The following is a 17,456-nucleotide window of genomic DNA, read 5'->3' on the forward strand; positions in this document are numbered from 1 at the left end:
TAGTTAAGTAGGTGCTAACTATTACTAGCCTGGCTCAGGTCGATACCTCCATTTTATCTGCTAAGTAAAGTTGAAACGCAATATATTGAAATACATTATGTAAAGCATGTATATTCGTTTTTAGTAGTTATGGCAGCAGCATACTTTCAATGCTTTTAATATAAAATATAATATTGTTTTCGGTTACCGCAATAGTTAAATAAAACTCCTCCTCACCCTTCTCTCCTCCTCTTCCTCGGTCACCCGTTGACCACGAACGCTGTAAAGGGTTTGAAACGTCGAAATGTATTATAAATTCAAAATACGCGATATAATCCGATTTCATAAAATATATCAAAATAGTTTAATAATGATGAAAGGATATGACAAAATAAAACAACCACTAAGCATGAAGTGTTAAAAATATACTTATTTATATATTACCTTATCTACTGTTTCCTACTTTAGGACAAGCGCCTAGCTGGCCATCTGTCACAGCCGACTAGACCCGCAGTAATTCAACGCCTTCGTCATCCCTCGGGACGCTGAGCTAAATCCTCGTTCAAGCCTCTTTTGATTCACAGTTTCATTTAAATTGAAAGTAATAAATAAAACGCGTCATTAAGGTGACTTCAGACTTTAAACAAGAAAGGGAGACTGACCGGAAAACTTGCCTAGGTGAAGGGCTTATAACAGTTATAACTATTAACAAACCAATAAAATCGCTGTGATATCAATCTTCCTTGCCGTATCCGGCAATGGCCTCCGTCAACAATTCTTATCCGGATTATGAAATGCCCTAATGTGACTTCGCAAAACTAAACTTTGTCTTGAAGATGCGGTCACAGGATGCGCAATGGAGTTGTCCAGTCGAGTTGTGGGTGTACGTGTAGGAGGGCTTAGGTCGCGTCTTGCGGATATGATGCTTAGCATCTAGGTCTTAGCATCTGCTGCTCAAATTAATCCGATCTTTGTAACGCAATGTCCTACCAGCATTCAGTTGGTATACCGCATGCGACGAGGTGGCGTTTGAGAACGTCTTTAGGTATTTCGCAGGTACTCGCCCCCCTGCTTCCGCTTTCCACAAGAGAGCTCCGACTAGAATATTGCTTTGAGCAATCTCTTATTCTCCATACGCACGATATGGCCACACCACCTTAGTTGATGCTTCATGATCAGTGCTTCAATACCCGGCATCTTGACGCAACGTAAAACTTCCGTATTCGGTACCTTGTCTTGCCACTTTATGTGTAGAATTGAGCGCAGACAACGTAGTGGGAAGGTGTCCAGCTTTTTAATATCTGCTTTGTAGCTGCACCACGTTTCTGAGGCATAAAGCAGAGTTGGTAGGATGATAGCTTTGTATACCATAACTTTAGTGGGCAACTTCAAATCGTAGGTACGACTTCCAAACACGGTTACATAGCCTGCCAAATGCATCAGCTGCATTGGCTATGCGTGATGGTATTTCAGACGCTAAAGTATTGTCATTGCGGAGTTGACTTCCTAAGTACCTGAAGTGTGGCACTTCTTCAAGAGCTTTGTTATTCAGATTGATGCTGGAGTAATCGATGTGACAACCCCTAGGTGGTTGTATGAGAATTTGTGTTGTGTTTGTGTTTTGACGGACATGACGAAATTATAAGGGTTCTGTTTTAGCCGTTTCGGCTACGGAACCCTAAAAAAGGTGGATTAGGTGACACCATGTGACTGTTGATAAAATAAATATTGTGATTTATTTGTGACCTTGGCAAATCTCCCGGACTATCCCTATGGATAAGTGAGGATTTATACTATTTATCCTATCTTTTTTTGCATTTATATATTTTACTTAATTATTTCAGAAGAAATCGAAGGCTTTCAAAATAAAGGATGGCCAGTAATAAGAACATGGTTTTCATCAATGAAAATATAGCAGATTTTTTTAAATTGCTTGAGTCTATTCATTTAAGTATTTACGAGTAGATAAATGACTCTTACCTCGTGGTAGACATGGTTCATGAAGGATTAAAATGTTTACGGCGGCAAATCAGCATATTTTACTATTACATACCGAACTGCTACTAATCTGTCACAACTTTCTAATCAAAAGAGTATGTAGGTAAATAAATAATACAGCCAATAAAGGAAATAAAACCAATTTATCTGCTTGGTCAACACCCTACATAATTTTCATTGCACTTTGTCGGGTTAGACTCATTCATAATTTTCTGGCTGACAGCCAGATTTCGTTCAACAGGCTGCTTAATAACTAATAATTTTCGACAGGTATATACAGGATGCTTCAGGAGACGCGAGTAGGATCAACACTGCCCATTTAGTAAATTATAAACAACTGTTTCGTATCAGTGTTAGTGAGATTAAAGTTTTGTTTTATGTCGTATAAAAAAAAAGGTATTAATATATTAACGACAAGCATGGTCACCCTACACTTAGAATACTTCCGTCATGTACCGATACTCTGCATGTGACCAGTGTCAAACTGAATGTCATCAGTCTGGTTACTTTTGAAAACTCGTATCTCACTCAAGTTTGACAATTTATTTACTTCATAATCAAAATGCTGTCATTACCGTTACAAAGGTTTTTTGTTTCTTAATTAGGTATTGCAGAGTGACCATGATTGTAGAGAATTAAAATTGTCCTCCCGAAAAAGTTAGAAAATGAGAAAAAGCGTGGTTGTTTCACTTAAATACGACGGTGACCGATCAATTAACAGTTACCGAGTGTGCAGGATTAGTCCTGCTCACATCTCTTGAATCACTCTATAGGTATTATAATATAGGTATACCTACTTAATTACAGTGAAACAAAATAACATTATCACAGTTGGTTAGAGTAAGTACGAGTATTTTGAGTACCCTCAAATGAATGTATAATTATTATTTACTCGTAAATATGAAATTATATTGTATTTAAGACGTTTTGTCCCCTTGGCTGTTTTGTGACATTGTTGAGACTTTCTTCATCTATTCTTAAGGCGCCGTGAGGTTAGGTTCTTCTCTTACGCGACCTATATATTACCTGTGTCAGTACGAAAACTCTACATACTTTAGCACATACTAAAAACTCATAAAAATACCAACTATGTATAAGCCAGACACAAAAAAACCTCATGCTGGAAAAATAGTAATATTTTATCATTCCGACTAAAAACTGCATTTGCTAGGAGTTAGGAGGCCACTAACTACACAATCTGCCTACCTATAACTTCATAAATAAACATATTGTTATTCATTCCTCTTCCAATTTGGAGTGCAAAATGAAGTAATAAAATGGTTAAAATTTAAAATGTAAAACTTATAATGACACAGAGAAAATAATATCTAAAAGCTAATCTTACCATATCAAATCACTTATACATACACTGAAACATACAATCAAACACACACACACACACACACACACACACACACACACACGCATATATACACATGCGCCCGCGTGCGCGCGCATACACTTACATACTAATTAACTAAAATATTTTTATCATTATTGTTACCTATTTCGTACACTAGTCGCTGGACTAGGTACTGTTCAGAAAATAAACTGGTATTGCTTTGTTGTATACAATTTTGTTCTAATACTACTTTTAAGTCTAATATTTATATTTAGGATGATAGTGTAATTTTAAAATGTTAAATTGTAATTGTAATTTTTTACCCTGACTAATGTTAATAGCATTAAAAAAATACTCTGTTACTTACAATACATAAACTGAGAAAAGTTAGGTACAGTCAAATAATTTGATTTCCGACCCATTTCGTACCTTGTCACAGTGACAATCATACTGATTTATATTGAAAGTTGATATTATATTTATAGAGACTGCATACTATTTATTGTCTCTGTGACAAATTACAAAATGGGGAAGAAAATGAATTCTTTCACTGTACATACCTATGAATTTCCAATTTTCGAAAATATTTTTTTAGCAAAATCATTCGGATTTAGAAATAAAACAATATCATATATTATCTACTATATGTAATCGACGTGCCAGGTTGCCGAAACCGTGTTTGCATATGGCTCTCAGGTGTAATCTCGAACGTGGAGTTTTATGTTTATTTTCTCTACCAATTTCGTCGGAGTGCCTGCCAAGGTGTTGTCTGACGGCTTACGCACTACCACGGAACGCAGGTGCTGCAAACATTTTTGCCTAGGTGCCAAGAAATAAAGAATGTTTATGTATTTTTGACCAATTAGCCATACTTTTAAGGGTGAAAAAGGGAGGACGTGGAGGTGGTGGAAGTGGAAGGAGAAAGGGAAGAGGGTGGAAGTGGAGGTTGGGGGGGGGGGTTGTGGTGGAGAGTTTGATTGAAAAGTAACTTGTCATCTTCTCCAAGTTTCCAACTATTCCAACCACTCCGTTTTCTTCAACTTCTCCAACCACCCCATTTTCTTCAACTTCTAATTTCTCCAACTTCTTCATATTCTCAACTACTCACAGCTTTTTCAACTGCTCCAACAAACTTCTTCAACTTCACTAACTTCAAATTCTTTAATTTCTTCAACTTCTCCTTCTCCAACTATTTCGACGTTTTCAACTTATTCAACTTCTCCAAGTTGAAGAAGTTGATGTGCAAGTGAAGTAAATATAAATGTAAATATAAAAACGTATGAATGAAAGAAAATATATTTATTTAGAAAGGGAGACCTTTCGTAACAAACAAAGAATTTTAATGCATTTTTGACCAAATAGTCATCCCTTTTGGTGGTTGTTAGAAATAAAAAGCAGATTTGTTTGAAACTTAAGGTACATACATACTTACCCAAATTACTAATTCTACGCAGACAAATTAATAATCAAATAATTAATTCAGACTACATCCCGATGTTTCTAGCCCTTTACAACATTCGTGGTCAACGGGTAGACTGAGGAAAAATAATAGGTATTCTCTGTCAAAATTATATTGTGCAAAATTTTCTCCAGCTCATCTTGCATGTAAATACTATTCAACGCTTTTGCCTTACATGTGAATATGCCTAGTTTTAAATGTTCGGTAATTTGTATATTGCTTAGTTCGGCGTACTCAGTCTCCGTGTATTTCAAAATCTTTCTTTAGTTTCGTAGGTCTTCCACGCCAATGTTTGTTACTAAACTTTGTTTTTAAAATCTTTGAAGTTTGGCGAAGCCATTTCGTTTTCATCAGTGATGAAAACACTGGTCTTTTATGAGTTAAAAAAATGCAATTGTAATTGTTGCTTCGGAGTAACTAAAGCTATATAAACCTTATAGGAAGAGTTAGTTAGGAAGAAGGCCTCCGATGCTCGCACGGGTGTAAAGATTGGCCATCGTCATCCAACGTAGTAAAGCGGCAAATGGGTTTAGGCAGTTCTGCGCAGAAGTACGGCTACTTAAAAAAAAAAACAATTAATTATCATTTATTTACAGGCTACTAAGGTTCATAGATTACCTTACAAACTAACAGACATACAAGAATAAAAATATTAAAAGCTACATAAAAATCATTTCGGTGACACAGTGTTCTGTTGCGACCCCTGTTGCGGTGTAGGAATCGGCAGATTCCCACAATATTCATATTCATTCATATTCATACCACCGAAATACCATATTCTTCTGCCAGAAGTCCGCATTCACGTTGGTCCCCTGAAGCGGCTGCGGCACGCGCACCACAAACGAGTTTAATAGAGAAGCCAGTGCAGTATACACATATAGGTATACAAATACATACTAGATTCTTATCCTGAAGTCAGTTTAGTTCCTGATAACAATATACTTGTTTATATATTTAAATGCCATTCTTAGATACAATGTATCTGTCATGTGATATGGATATGCAGACCACCCCATTAATATTGTGCATACCTATATAAATCCTTTCACTATTATAATATATGAATACCTCAAAATATCCATTCTCTGGAGTCTTTAGCCATTGGAATTCAGTCCCTATTTTCATTTTAATAAGATGCAAGTTTATTGAATTGAAAAAGGTAGCCCGGGTCAGAAAGCCGATTACAGGTCGCCTTAGGAACGGAGAGCTTTCACTTGTAATCCAGAAATGTGAGTGGCTTATGAAGGATACTTAAGTTATTATAACAGGATTCGTCGATAGCTGAGGGTGGTGTTGGGATTAAAAGTATATTTTAGTACCGGTTATTCATTTGAAGGTCCCTAAAGTTATGATAGATCCACATCGATTTTTTAGTGCTACAGATCATAAATAGGTGCTAAGCGGCTGAAACATAGAAAATATTAACTCGATGAAATAAAAATCACCCTAATATAACACTAAGCTAAGAGCTGTTTTTGTTTAAGATAAAAACCGAGATATATATAAAAGATACAAACTACATATAAAAAATACACTAAACAATATCACATTGCACGAACTTGAAAAACGCAGCCCAGTCAGTTTTCCTTTTCTTCTCTTTTTTTCTACTTATATGTGATATACGCGGTTAGGTCCATAAATTTATGCTATGCATTTCAAAAAGCTAATTGAGTGACTTTGTCTAAAAACGGGAAGCTAATATAAAGATAACTCGTTATGTAGGTAATTTAGTTCTTTGTTTAGATTGAGATTTTAATTTGCCTGCAAAACCAAAATTAATATTTATCTTTGTGTAAAATATAATAATAACTAAAGCATCCGAAAAATCCAATATCTCTTTTTTAATTAATATTTAAAAGCGAGATTTCCACAACATAATTACGCCTCAAGGCACGGCAATGTCTTGTGCATTATCATGTCTCACACGCTTGCTGATTACGTTGCATGTTAACATACTGCAGCTGTTGTACCTGACTTAAATCGACGCTAGCTACTAAGCACTTTACTGTAGACACACGTGATATACAAGACAGTCTTAACTTAAGCTGCCTATTCATCTACAAGTCATTTGGGTATAGGGTGTGCCTAATTATTCTACAGTTGATTTGATTCTGGGTTTCATTTAAAGGCGTATCTATTTAACACTAGCTTTGCTTACGACGTGATCCGCGTAGATTGAGAGTAATTTCAACCCTATTTTTACCCCTTTCGAGGCTGAATAAAAAAAAATCCTTTTACTGGAGCTCTACATTTCAAAATGTAGGTAGGTATGTTTCTAATTTCAAAGTCATCGATTAAGGCTGTGCGTTGTCTTGAAGAGACGGAACTTTTTTATATACTCAAATTTGTGCTAACATGGTAAAAGAGAAAGAGTTGCTTCACATAAACCCGCCACAGTCATGTATCGACAATCTCACAATCATTTAAATAAAGATTTTAATATATAAGGAAATTCGATGTAAAACCCTCTTAAGATGTCTGTAGTATTAAGATAGTTAACAACGCCCGAATCCCCTTGTTTGTGGAACTCTCCACGCATTATCTGGAATTCCGACTACCCTCGTGTGAGCGTGTTTTTGTTCTCTTGTGCGGTAATGCGTAGTTTAATCATGTTCTATTTGACAGTTGATTAATGTTGCCTAGGTAACTAGCGATGATATTATAAATGGATGTGTGTATTGTATTTAGAATCTGTAAATTTTCTTACCTGTCGTTGCTAAACCTTCTTGAATATTAATGACAACATTTAATCTACCTACTTGTAAAGATACACCAACAACCTAATATACCAACGAAACGCATGACGACCACCCAAAAATAGTATGCAATAGAATAAAAGGCAAGTTTTTTTTCATTTGTTTTTATAATAGCAATGGCATTGGGAAGCTTAAATCAATATTACAAATATTATTTAAAACTCGAAATAAAGTGCCAGCATTCACAATTAATAATATAGTTATAAGCCTTGAAAACACGTTGAAACATTTAAAAATCCCACACATGTATAAACCAGGGCTCATCATGCCGTCCCCCTTGAGTCGTTACGCGGACGCGCGTATCTCGGAAAGTTTACGAATGGGCAATTGTACCCGGTTCATTGCACCCGGGAGCCCACTGTCCCTGCATAGATCTCGCTAAAAACTGCGTTATCTCAATTTTGTTTGTTATCAGGGAACAGAAATTACACTTTGATCCTTAACTAGTGCTTATTCCATTACATAAAAAACAGTTAACCATATTAATGTTTATATATTAATAATTTTGGAGATCAGCAAAATGCTATGTTTAATTAAATAAGGGTTAATTAAAACCGATAGATTAATCAATGGGCATTATTTAATAACTAGTTTATCGCGTATAACTCATTAATTACCTACATAAATTGTGGATATGTATAAATTGTACGAATTATTAAGTACTTGAGCTTATTATAAAACTAGCCAATTGCGCATTTTACCAAGTTAAACTCAGAACAAATTATTTTTACTTATTTTATATTTTAGTTGAAGTTTTAGTTTAGTTTTTATTTTAAATCGTAATGTTATTTAATATATTCATATTTGTTGAAATAGAGAAAAACTATATAAGTCTTTGTTGGAACTGTGAACTTATGTGTAAAATAAATGACACGCGCAAGTATTATTTTAGTTTCCGTTTTCGGGTAATGTCATGAATAGGTATTCTAAGGCCAGCTTAATCAAACAAAACAAGCCATTGAAGCTATCACTCTAAAACTAACTTTAATCAGTATCCAAATTCCTTCCACAATCCCCTATTCAGAACGTCACGCGCCCATTTAGTCACGTGGCGGCTAAATATTCGCCACGTCTCGCGTCCCACGTCCCGCGCGACGCGCGACACGATGTGAAGCGATGTAAATTCCGCGCTGAAACATTTACACCACGTAGTAGACCCCCGGCTGGGGCTTTGCCGTGATGCGTTCGGAATCGATGATGGAAGGCTTTGGTTTCGTCGGTGGATAAAACTAAAAATTGCGCTACACAAGTATGTATGTCAAATCCGTACCAATGTCGGAAAACTTGATGATAATCAAATTTGCCACATATAGACCACTTGTACTTGCCCCAAACGAGCAGAGGTTATATTATATGGACCACAAACTTTTAGAGCGAATATTGTACTAGAAAACAAACTGTGATAATGTATGGCTTACACGTACATTATCTAATATTCAACCAAAAAAATACAACATATAACACTTTCCGTATTTTTATTCGGCATAACACACATTTATATCGGAAGAAACGTACAAAAACTGCCATTTATTGTCGATTTGAACTTGACAACTACCGTCAAAGAAATTTGTTTTGACAACTCAATTTTTTGCGTTCGGAAATCGCCCACTTTACGGACTTTACGGTAGTGACATTTTGTGTTTTTTGTCTTTTCTCTGCTCGTCAAAAACAACCATTTGCTATGTGGTAGCTAATAGATCACTACCTGGTTAAGGGTTAATATATTATTTACCCACTATTTACAATTGAAACGGGATTTAAAGAATAAAAAAAAATTACATTAAGTTTTATTTACAAGCTTTTATCCAGGTATTTTTTACAAGTCGGTAATTTGTTTATTTACAAAAACCGAAATTAATAAAAGTAATAGAGTTAGACCAAGGAATAGTCTGCAGCACTCGATAAGAAGTAGTTTTTAAAAATCAGTATGTGACAACACCACCACAGAAAATGGATTCAATGGTCTTGATACTTTTGAAATTTTCTACCATTTTTACGGTCTATGAAAAATGTAAGCTGCGCATTATGGTTAAAGAAATTTAATTCCAACAATTGATGTCACTGTTATTATTGTTTTTGATAAATAATATAAGGAGAATGTGACATTCAGCATCATCCATATTTTGGCGATTTTCATATTTTCTAAGGTGAGGGTAAGATTAGGAAGGCAACCCTTCGCGCCTACATTTTTTAAATTAGATTTTTCAACTGACAGTTGGTGTGCCAGAGTCTGTTTAGCAAGTGAAGGAGGGAACAGAACAGGGTTTATTAGAGGTCAGATTAAAGGACGAACTAATTACCAGGGCCCTGTTTAATAAATGTTACAAATTGTAAATTGTATATTGTAGATGACAGGTTACAATTCTACAAGTTCCTGTTTAATAAAAAATATAACTTACAAATTTGTCATGGTGGAAAACTTACATAATTGTACAATTGTATCTACAATTTTACATAATTTGGTTCAATAAACATTTTCACTTCACAGGTACAATTGTACAATTTTGTATGGAAAACTACTTTATTGAACACATAATAGTAATTACAAGTTAACATATTTTATAAATTGTACTATAATTCTGACAGGCAGTCTCATGATGTGTTAAAAATTGATGAGGTGTGCCGGACAATCTAAATAAGAATAAAAAATGGTTCTAACAACGAGTAGTGACAGCAATAGTGACGATAATGATAATGAATATGTAATTGAACGAAGACGAAGAGTTTTTCGTAAAAGGATACATTTTGCTTTTAATGTGACAGATTTTACGTTTAACGAAAAATTTTGAGTATGTAAGACTATACCGTCGAATATTTGTTAACAAAAATTTTTTTATTGTCATATATTAGAAAAATTGTAATTTTCTTATCCTTGTCCATGATTTAAAATAAGTAAACCAAATTCAATAAGAAATGTATTCCGTGAGATACCTACCTACTTAAATTCCAAATTAAATAACAACAAGTCTACCCTCGTTTATTAAATACTTGTGGCAAAAACTTACATTGTATGTAAATTGTACCTTACCATTACAATTTTGTAAACACAATATTGTCATCAAAAGCTACAGGCATTTTTAACATATGTAAAGTAATATAATAAGTCGGACTCGCGCACCGAGGGTTCCGTACATTACACAATTTAAACAATGTATTTTTTATGTGAAACGTGAGTGAAAGGTAAATTGCGGTTTACGATTTATGACGTACTAAAAAAACTACTTACTAAATCTCGTTCAAACCAATTTTCGGTGGAAGTTTGCATGGTAATGTACATCATATATTTTTTTAGTTTATCATTCTCTTATTTTAGAAGTTACAGGGGGGGGGGGGCACACATTTTACCACTTTGGAAGTGTCGCTCGCGCAAACTATTCAGTTTAGAAAAAATATATATTAAAAACCTCAATATTATTTTTGAAGACCTATCTATAGATATCCCACGTATGGGTCTGATGAAAAAACATTTTTTGAGTTTCAGTTCTAAGTATGGGGAACCCCAAAAATTTATTGTTTTTTTTTTCTATTTTTGTGAGAAAATCTTAATGCGGTTCACATCTCTTCTTATCAAGTTTCAACAGTATAGTTCTTATAGTTTCGGAAAAAAGTGGCTGTAACATACGGACGGACAGACAGACAGACATGATGGATCCATAAGGGTTCCATTTTTTGCCATTTTTTTTTATATATTATAAACTGATCGGCGATTGGCCCTAGTCACACCTGATGGAAAGTGAAGACAGGGCCTAAGATGGAGCTCACCGGTTCAGTAACAGCCTATTTGGATACGGAACCCTAAAAACGATCAATAACGCAAAAAAGGCAGACTTAATGCCAATGGCACTCTCCTGCAGCTGTCTTTCTCATAGGCGCTTTCCGACATCCAATATCGGAAAGGCTCTTCCGATAGTTTCAGCCATGTCGGAGCCCCCCGTCAGCTGTCGGACCGATAATATTTGTTTGCTGTATTGTGTGTGACCGCTAAAGACGGCGCCCGGGCGCGCTCCCGTGGCCTGACTACGCTGATTATTATTATTAATATTATTATTTATTTATTGGAAACAATGTAAGTTTACAGTTTAAAACCAATTCACTTACATGCTAGGAGTACAGATATGAGTATGAGGATGGTATGTAGGATCCAACATCCGATATCGGATCGGACAATGTGAAAACGCTCTTAGGTATGTTCAATTTGCTGTGAAACCAATATTATATTATCTATATATGGTGCAAGTATTAAGATGTTTCATTCCAGTTACCCGTCGTTAACTCCGAATATTGTAAACATTGCCTTGTTTCAGCTTGAATAGCCTCGTGATGTTTTTTTACAATTGTAAAATTATCTATCTTGCGGAAAAGTAGCTCCCGCACGCCGCTTTTATAAGGTTTCATAATGGTACCACACAAAACACAAGTAACACAAATACCTATTTATACGATTCTGACAATAGGTGCCAAGTGAAAGACGTTTAGTGACTGCTATAAACATTGCCATATTTTTTTTTTATTGAATGACAGCCGCAGACTTTTCTTGGTTTGACTATACCTACTTTAAAAAGAAGGAAAACGAACATTCTAAAGTAAAAAGAGAAACGCAGCCAGGTGCCTATTCTGCTTCTCTAATCTCGTTCGATTTATTTGCACGACATTCACTACAGTCGGATAATCGCAATGATGTTGACAAATCGAGCGACGGTACTCCCGCCTTTTTGGTGTTCGATCTTTTCACAGAGAATCAAGCGATACAATAACTCACTCGATAACAAAATGTGGGTTGCGCCGGTAGTAAATTAGTACTTAGTAGCAAATTGTAACTACAAATTACATTTAAAATAAGCGTCAATAGTATACAGTTTATAAATCCAATATGGGCAAATACATTAAACCAGATATAGAATTTATCTGTGTAATTATGACCCCGTAATTAATTTTTGAAAATTTACCGAGCAGCAATGTAACTGCAAACATTACGATACATAAGATGACATGACATTACGAGATACGAGCTTTTTATAGTAAGTGCTAACAAGCGCTGACAGTTACTTGAAAATGCTCGTATCTCGTAACTTGTACACACTGTATAATGATAATATTGGTAATATAGGGTCAACCCACATTGGTTTAGTTTTTTTTCTGAATGTTTTTAATTAGATAGTTTTTTTGGATAAATGTTTTATACAAGAAAAGAAACCCGACTTCAAACCTGTCAACCTGTTACAACCTGTCAATTATAATCGGCTTTATATCTAAAAATCACAATACATCTAGTACTAATATTATAAATGTGAATGTTACCTCTGTTTTTTTGCAACCTTTTCACTGTTAATGCAAAGAAAGATAGAAAAAAGGCTTTTAATAAAAAAAATTTAACCATGATTCGAAAGCATATTTACGAGTACTTTATACTAAGTAGTTAAAAGTTTAGATCGCAACTTTATTTATTAGGTACTTGTTAAAATTAATATTAAATAAACTAACTAATATAAAACTAAACTAAACTTATAAAACTTAAAATAAACTTATAAATAAAAAATGCTCCCCAGGTCGCTATCATTTGTTATGGTGCCCAGAAGACTGGCAGCGTTACCTCTTTGGATGGCCAGACTTAGTCTCTGGCCGAAGTAGCTGCCAGCAATCTGGTCACCAGAGGCGTCTACGAGGCGCTCGGGATCAATATCACGTTAAACACTGAGCGTATTGTTGGACGTGTTTTTTTATGACCCTTTCTGAATATTACATAGAACTGCAAAACCAAGACAGAACATTACGTTACATTATACTGTAAGTAATATGTTTGTTGACACATGTTGAATTTTATAACTAAATCTGGTTAAATAAACAGAAAATGAGCAATTTATAACAATAATTTCGAAACTTAAAAAATATATGGGAATAATAAAAAAATACAACTGTTTAAAATTTTTTTTTATAATGCATGTGCTCGAAAAGTGCGTTTCCTACGGAGCCATATCATGCGGAAAGTACTACTTTTCCGCACTAGTGCTTTTTGTTTTCAATTTTTTTTTACAGTACATATGGTGCTACTTTCTCGCACTAGTGCGGAAAAGAGCACTTTTCGTGCATATGTCGAAAGTTTAAAGGGCCATATGTACTATAAAACGTTGTACGATACACGTGCGAATAGGTAAATCGCAACTCGTGTCGATTTAAAACACTCCTTTTAATAATTAAACTTATTTGCCATGATATGTTTTTTTTTATTTACTCGCACAATGCATAGTAAAACATTGTATGATACACGTGCGTAAAGATGATTTCCGACTCGTATTCCTTTATACACTCGTCGGAAATCATACACTTTCCGCACTTGTTGCATAAATAGCTATTTTTTAACTTCCTAATAGGAAAAAAAAAAATACCATTCGATTCCTTACATTTTATTGAAAAAAATATTGTTAAGCAACAATATACATAAACGCAATATTTCACGGACAATATCGCAATTTCCTTGTTTTTCATACATCGAAACGGCTTCTAAGCAATAGCGACGTTACAATCATGGTGACGTCACGATGTATTGCCATTTTGGTAGGAGCGTTTCGTCAGTAAAGTGCGGGTGCCTGACTTTGACCACCATTTGTGCCTTTTGTATTGTTGTATTGCTGGGTCCCATACAGACATTTGATCCTCAAAACAAACCTGATCGACTGATACCAATATAATACATTTATAAAAAAATGTTGAATACCCTATTCACCATTTAATAAGCTTTTAAACCATATGTAATTATATAGTTATGAATAATAAGGGATTTTTACATATAACTTTTTTATCAGTGAAAACCTTTGTGACAGAACTTATGGCCTCCTTTATGAAGTCGGTTTTCTTTTTTTGTAAAACATCCTTATTAAACATTCTTAATAACGAACGTTTTAAGAACAGAACGTGCGGCGCCGCAAAATCAATACTTAGATCTCCTAAAACATGTTAATATAAAAACGACCGTATGAATATTTGCTAACAGCAATCGCTTTATTTCTTATTGTGATTCAAAACGAAACAGTAGGAGTAAACAAGATCGCAACTCAATGCGCTTGGTTATTCGCGGTGTGGCGCAAACATCGCATTTCCATTAGACCACGGCAAGGAACCAAGTTTTTCTTTACCTATTCTGATTCTCAACAATCTCATCAAATCACGGCTGCGAAAGGTACCAAGGGAGCTGATTGAATTGAATCCCCTACCTGACGCCATATTTCTTTCCCGGTTTCCCCAAATTGAACTTTTACCAACACTTTAATGTACTTTAATCTGATTGAAGTTACGACTCGGATAAATCGTTTGGAGTCCGGCACATTTGAATGTTTGCTCAACTCCTGAAAAATGTCAGGATTACTTATCGGGTGACTAATGCAAGCACTTTAGAGTGGCTTCATTAGCGTCCGTACAAAAATAAGTCATTTGTTACCTTTTCAAAAACTTTTTTCTTTTCATTAATTCAACCTTTTTACATTTATCACCAGTTAGTCCCAGTGTTATCCAATAAAAGGTGTAAATGTGTTTCCCTTTACCGAACACCTCGAAATCTGTTATGATTCTGATATCAAACTCATCATAACTCATAACAATGAAGGTAAATCGATAGTTTTTGTAACCCTCTCACGGCGCGGCTAACTTCTCATAAGAAATGCATGCTCCACTTTATTTATTTACATGGGGTTAGTCCGATAAATCCGGGCCTTTATACCGCATGGGGACTTTATTGGAAGTTTATGTTCAGTACACACCCACCGGATCAATAAAGGATGGACGTAAAGTTGCATCAAGTCTATGAAGAATTGATTGTTATTTGATTGTCGTGCAGGTCGCAAGGCTGTTATTATGCCGCTAAAATAATTTGTATTCGCTGCATGCACTTGGAATGTTTATTTGTAAACAATAGCCGATGAGTTGAAAACAGTGGCCGCAATTATTATATTTTATGTATATATATTATGTACACTGGTTGAATATTTGCAGATTTTAATATAAGTACATTTTATGATTATGCATGAACAATAAATTAAGCCTTCTTAGTTCTGTTATATGAAGAAATGAATATTAAATAATTGTATAATTTGAATTAATAAACCTTTTTAGCAAATTTACTACATTAAACTGTTATTAATGTTTTAATGTTTATTTGGGCACAAACGGTACATGTTTCTTATAACTAGTGTCTTATACATAATTCATAAACCAGGACAGTTGCCACCACTTAATAGCTCATTAAAGAAAAACAAAATACGGTATAACTAAACTTAAAGATTAACAACGAGGGTCGAATTAGGACAGGGGCCAAATTAATGAAGATAAAGCTATTTTTATACATTACATTTGAAATTAAGTGTAAAGTTACAGTGTATTTAATTCGTTTGTTTATTTAAAACCAAAAGTACTTGACGTTTAAATTTAGACAAGGAGTCATTAATTATATCAATTTTTGAGAAAATATCATTATTAAATCTGCAAGCTCTTATCAGAAAGGAGTTTGATTTGTATTTATTTTTAGTAAAGGGAATACAAAATAATTTATCGCTACGCCGTGTGTTCAAGCGGGGAGTTTTAAAGCTAAGTCTACTTAACAAATAAGGGGAGTCAATTAAATTTCTTAATACTTTATACAAAAATATTTGATCTTTAAATGTGCGCCGGCTTGTAAGAGACACCAGTTTATTCAGGTTAAGCGGTTGAGTTGACACAAGGTTTTTATATTTTAAATGTTTGATGAGCTTCTTTTGAATTCTTTCAATACTATGAATATAACATTTATAGCTAGGGTTCCATACTGTTGATCCATATTCCAGAATTGGTCTGACTAGCGAGTTGAAGAGTGTCAGCAAGGTCACCAAGGTGATAGCTTCTTTGAATTCTTTACAAGTTCTCAAGATGAACCCAAGTAACCTAAAGGCTCTATTTATTATCCAAATGAATACCTAAATCTTTAATGGTAGAAACTCTACATAATGACACGTTGTTTATAAGGTAGTCGTAGTTAATAAATTGTTTTTTTTTTTCTACTGAACGTTATTATAATATCAAGCCTACTTATCTCAAGGAACACTAACAATAAAAACTACAATACTACAACGCAAAACCTGCAAAGTACTAAATGAAAATTTTTATAAAACCGTTGATACAACAATTTACGACAAGAAACTAAAGTAAAGCGAAATAAAAGCTCGTAAAAACCAATCGACTAATCGGAAATAGCGCCAAACGGCACAAATTACACCTGCCAGTAATCGCGGCACCACCGCACTAATGTGACATCTCATTAAACAATTGGTGCAACAATTTACGGCGAGCAATTAACGGCGCGGCGCAGGAGACGCGTGCAATTTGTCACGGACGCGACCCGCGGCGCGCACCCCCGTCGGTCCGCTCACACTGCATAATTATAGGTACGGCGCAAATAGGTACTTGGATGGTAGTATACAAAACAGTATAATATAGTAACCTATGCATATATTATTTTTCATTTCTTATGCTCTGAAATAGGGTCACTGTTGTTCTAAAAGGTGTGCAGAAAATGATACGTGTCTGCACTAGAGCATTTTACGTTCGAAGTACGTTTTTTTTTACAATAAGCAATTAAAATTTGTGTTTAAATGGATTTGTTATACAATTTCCATTCTGATATTTGACTCTCCATTCCATAAATAACGATACTTTTGCCTGAATTGTTAATTTAAAGTACCCTTTAAGAAATACTATAAAATGATACTTGGGCATGTTTTAAAAAAATATACATTTTACTTTCCTCGTATTCGAAATGAAAAGTAGAGTGTTTAACTCGGGTGAAAGGCATAATTTCAGCCTCGGATTATTATTAAAATATCTCGGCGGAAATGAGTGCCTTTCATCCTTTGGTTAACAATCTACTACTGATATTGTTATGATACGAACTTGAAGCGAC

At 34.6% G+C, this 17,456-nt stretch overlaps 1 long non-coding RNA gene across 1 annotated transcript; it reads right to left on the minus strand.

Moving 5' to 3' along the window:
* Nucleotides 1-10,732: 10,732 nt before the first annotated feature.
* LOC134741860 (uncharacterized) lies at nt 10,733-11,206 on the minus strand. Its single transcript, XR_010127906.1, has 2 exons — nt 10,979-11,206; nt 10,733-10,938 (listed from the first exon to the last, which is right to left on the minus strand). It is a non-coding gene; the product is annotated as an uncharacterized LOC134741860 (long non-coding RNA).
* Nucleotides 11,207-17,456: the final 6,250 nt, after the last annotated feature.

Source organism: Cydia strobilella, chromosome 5 (assembly GCF_947568885.1).
Source record: "Cydia strobilella chromosome 5, ilCydStro3.1, whole genome shotgun sequence".
In the NCBI taxonomy this organism is placed as follows: domain Eukaryota; kingdom Metazoa; phylum Arthropoda; class Insecta; order Lepidoptera; family Tortricidae; genus Cydia; species Cydia strobilella.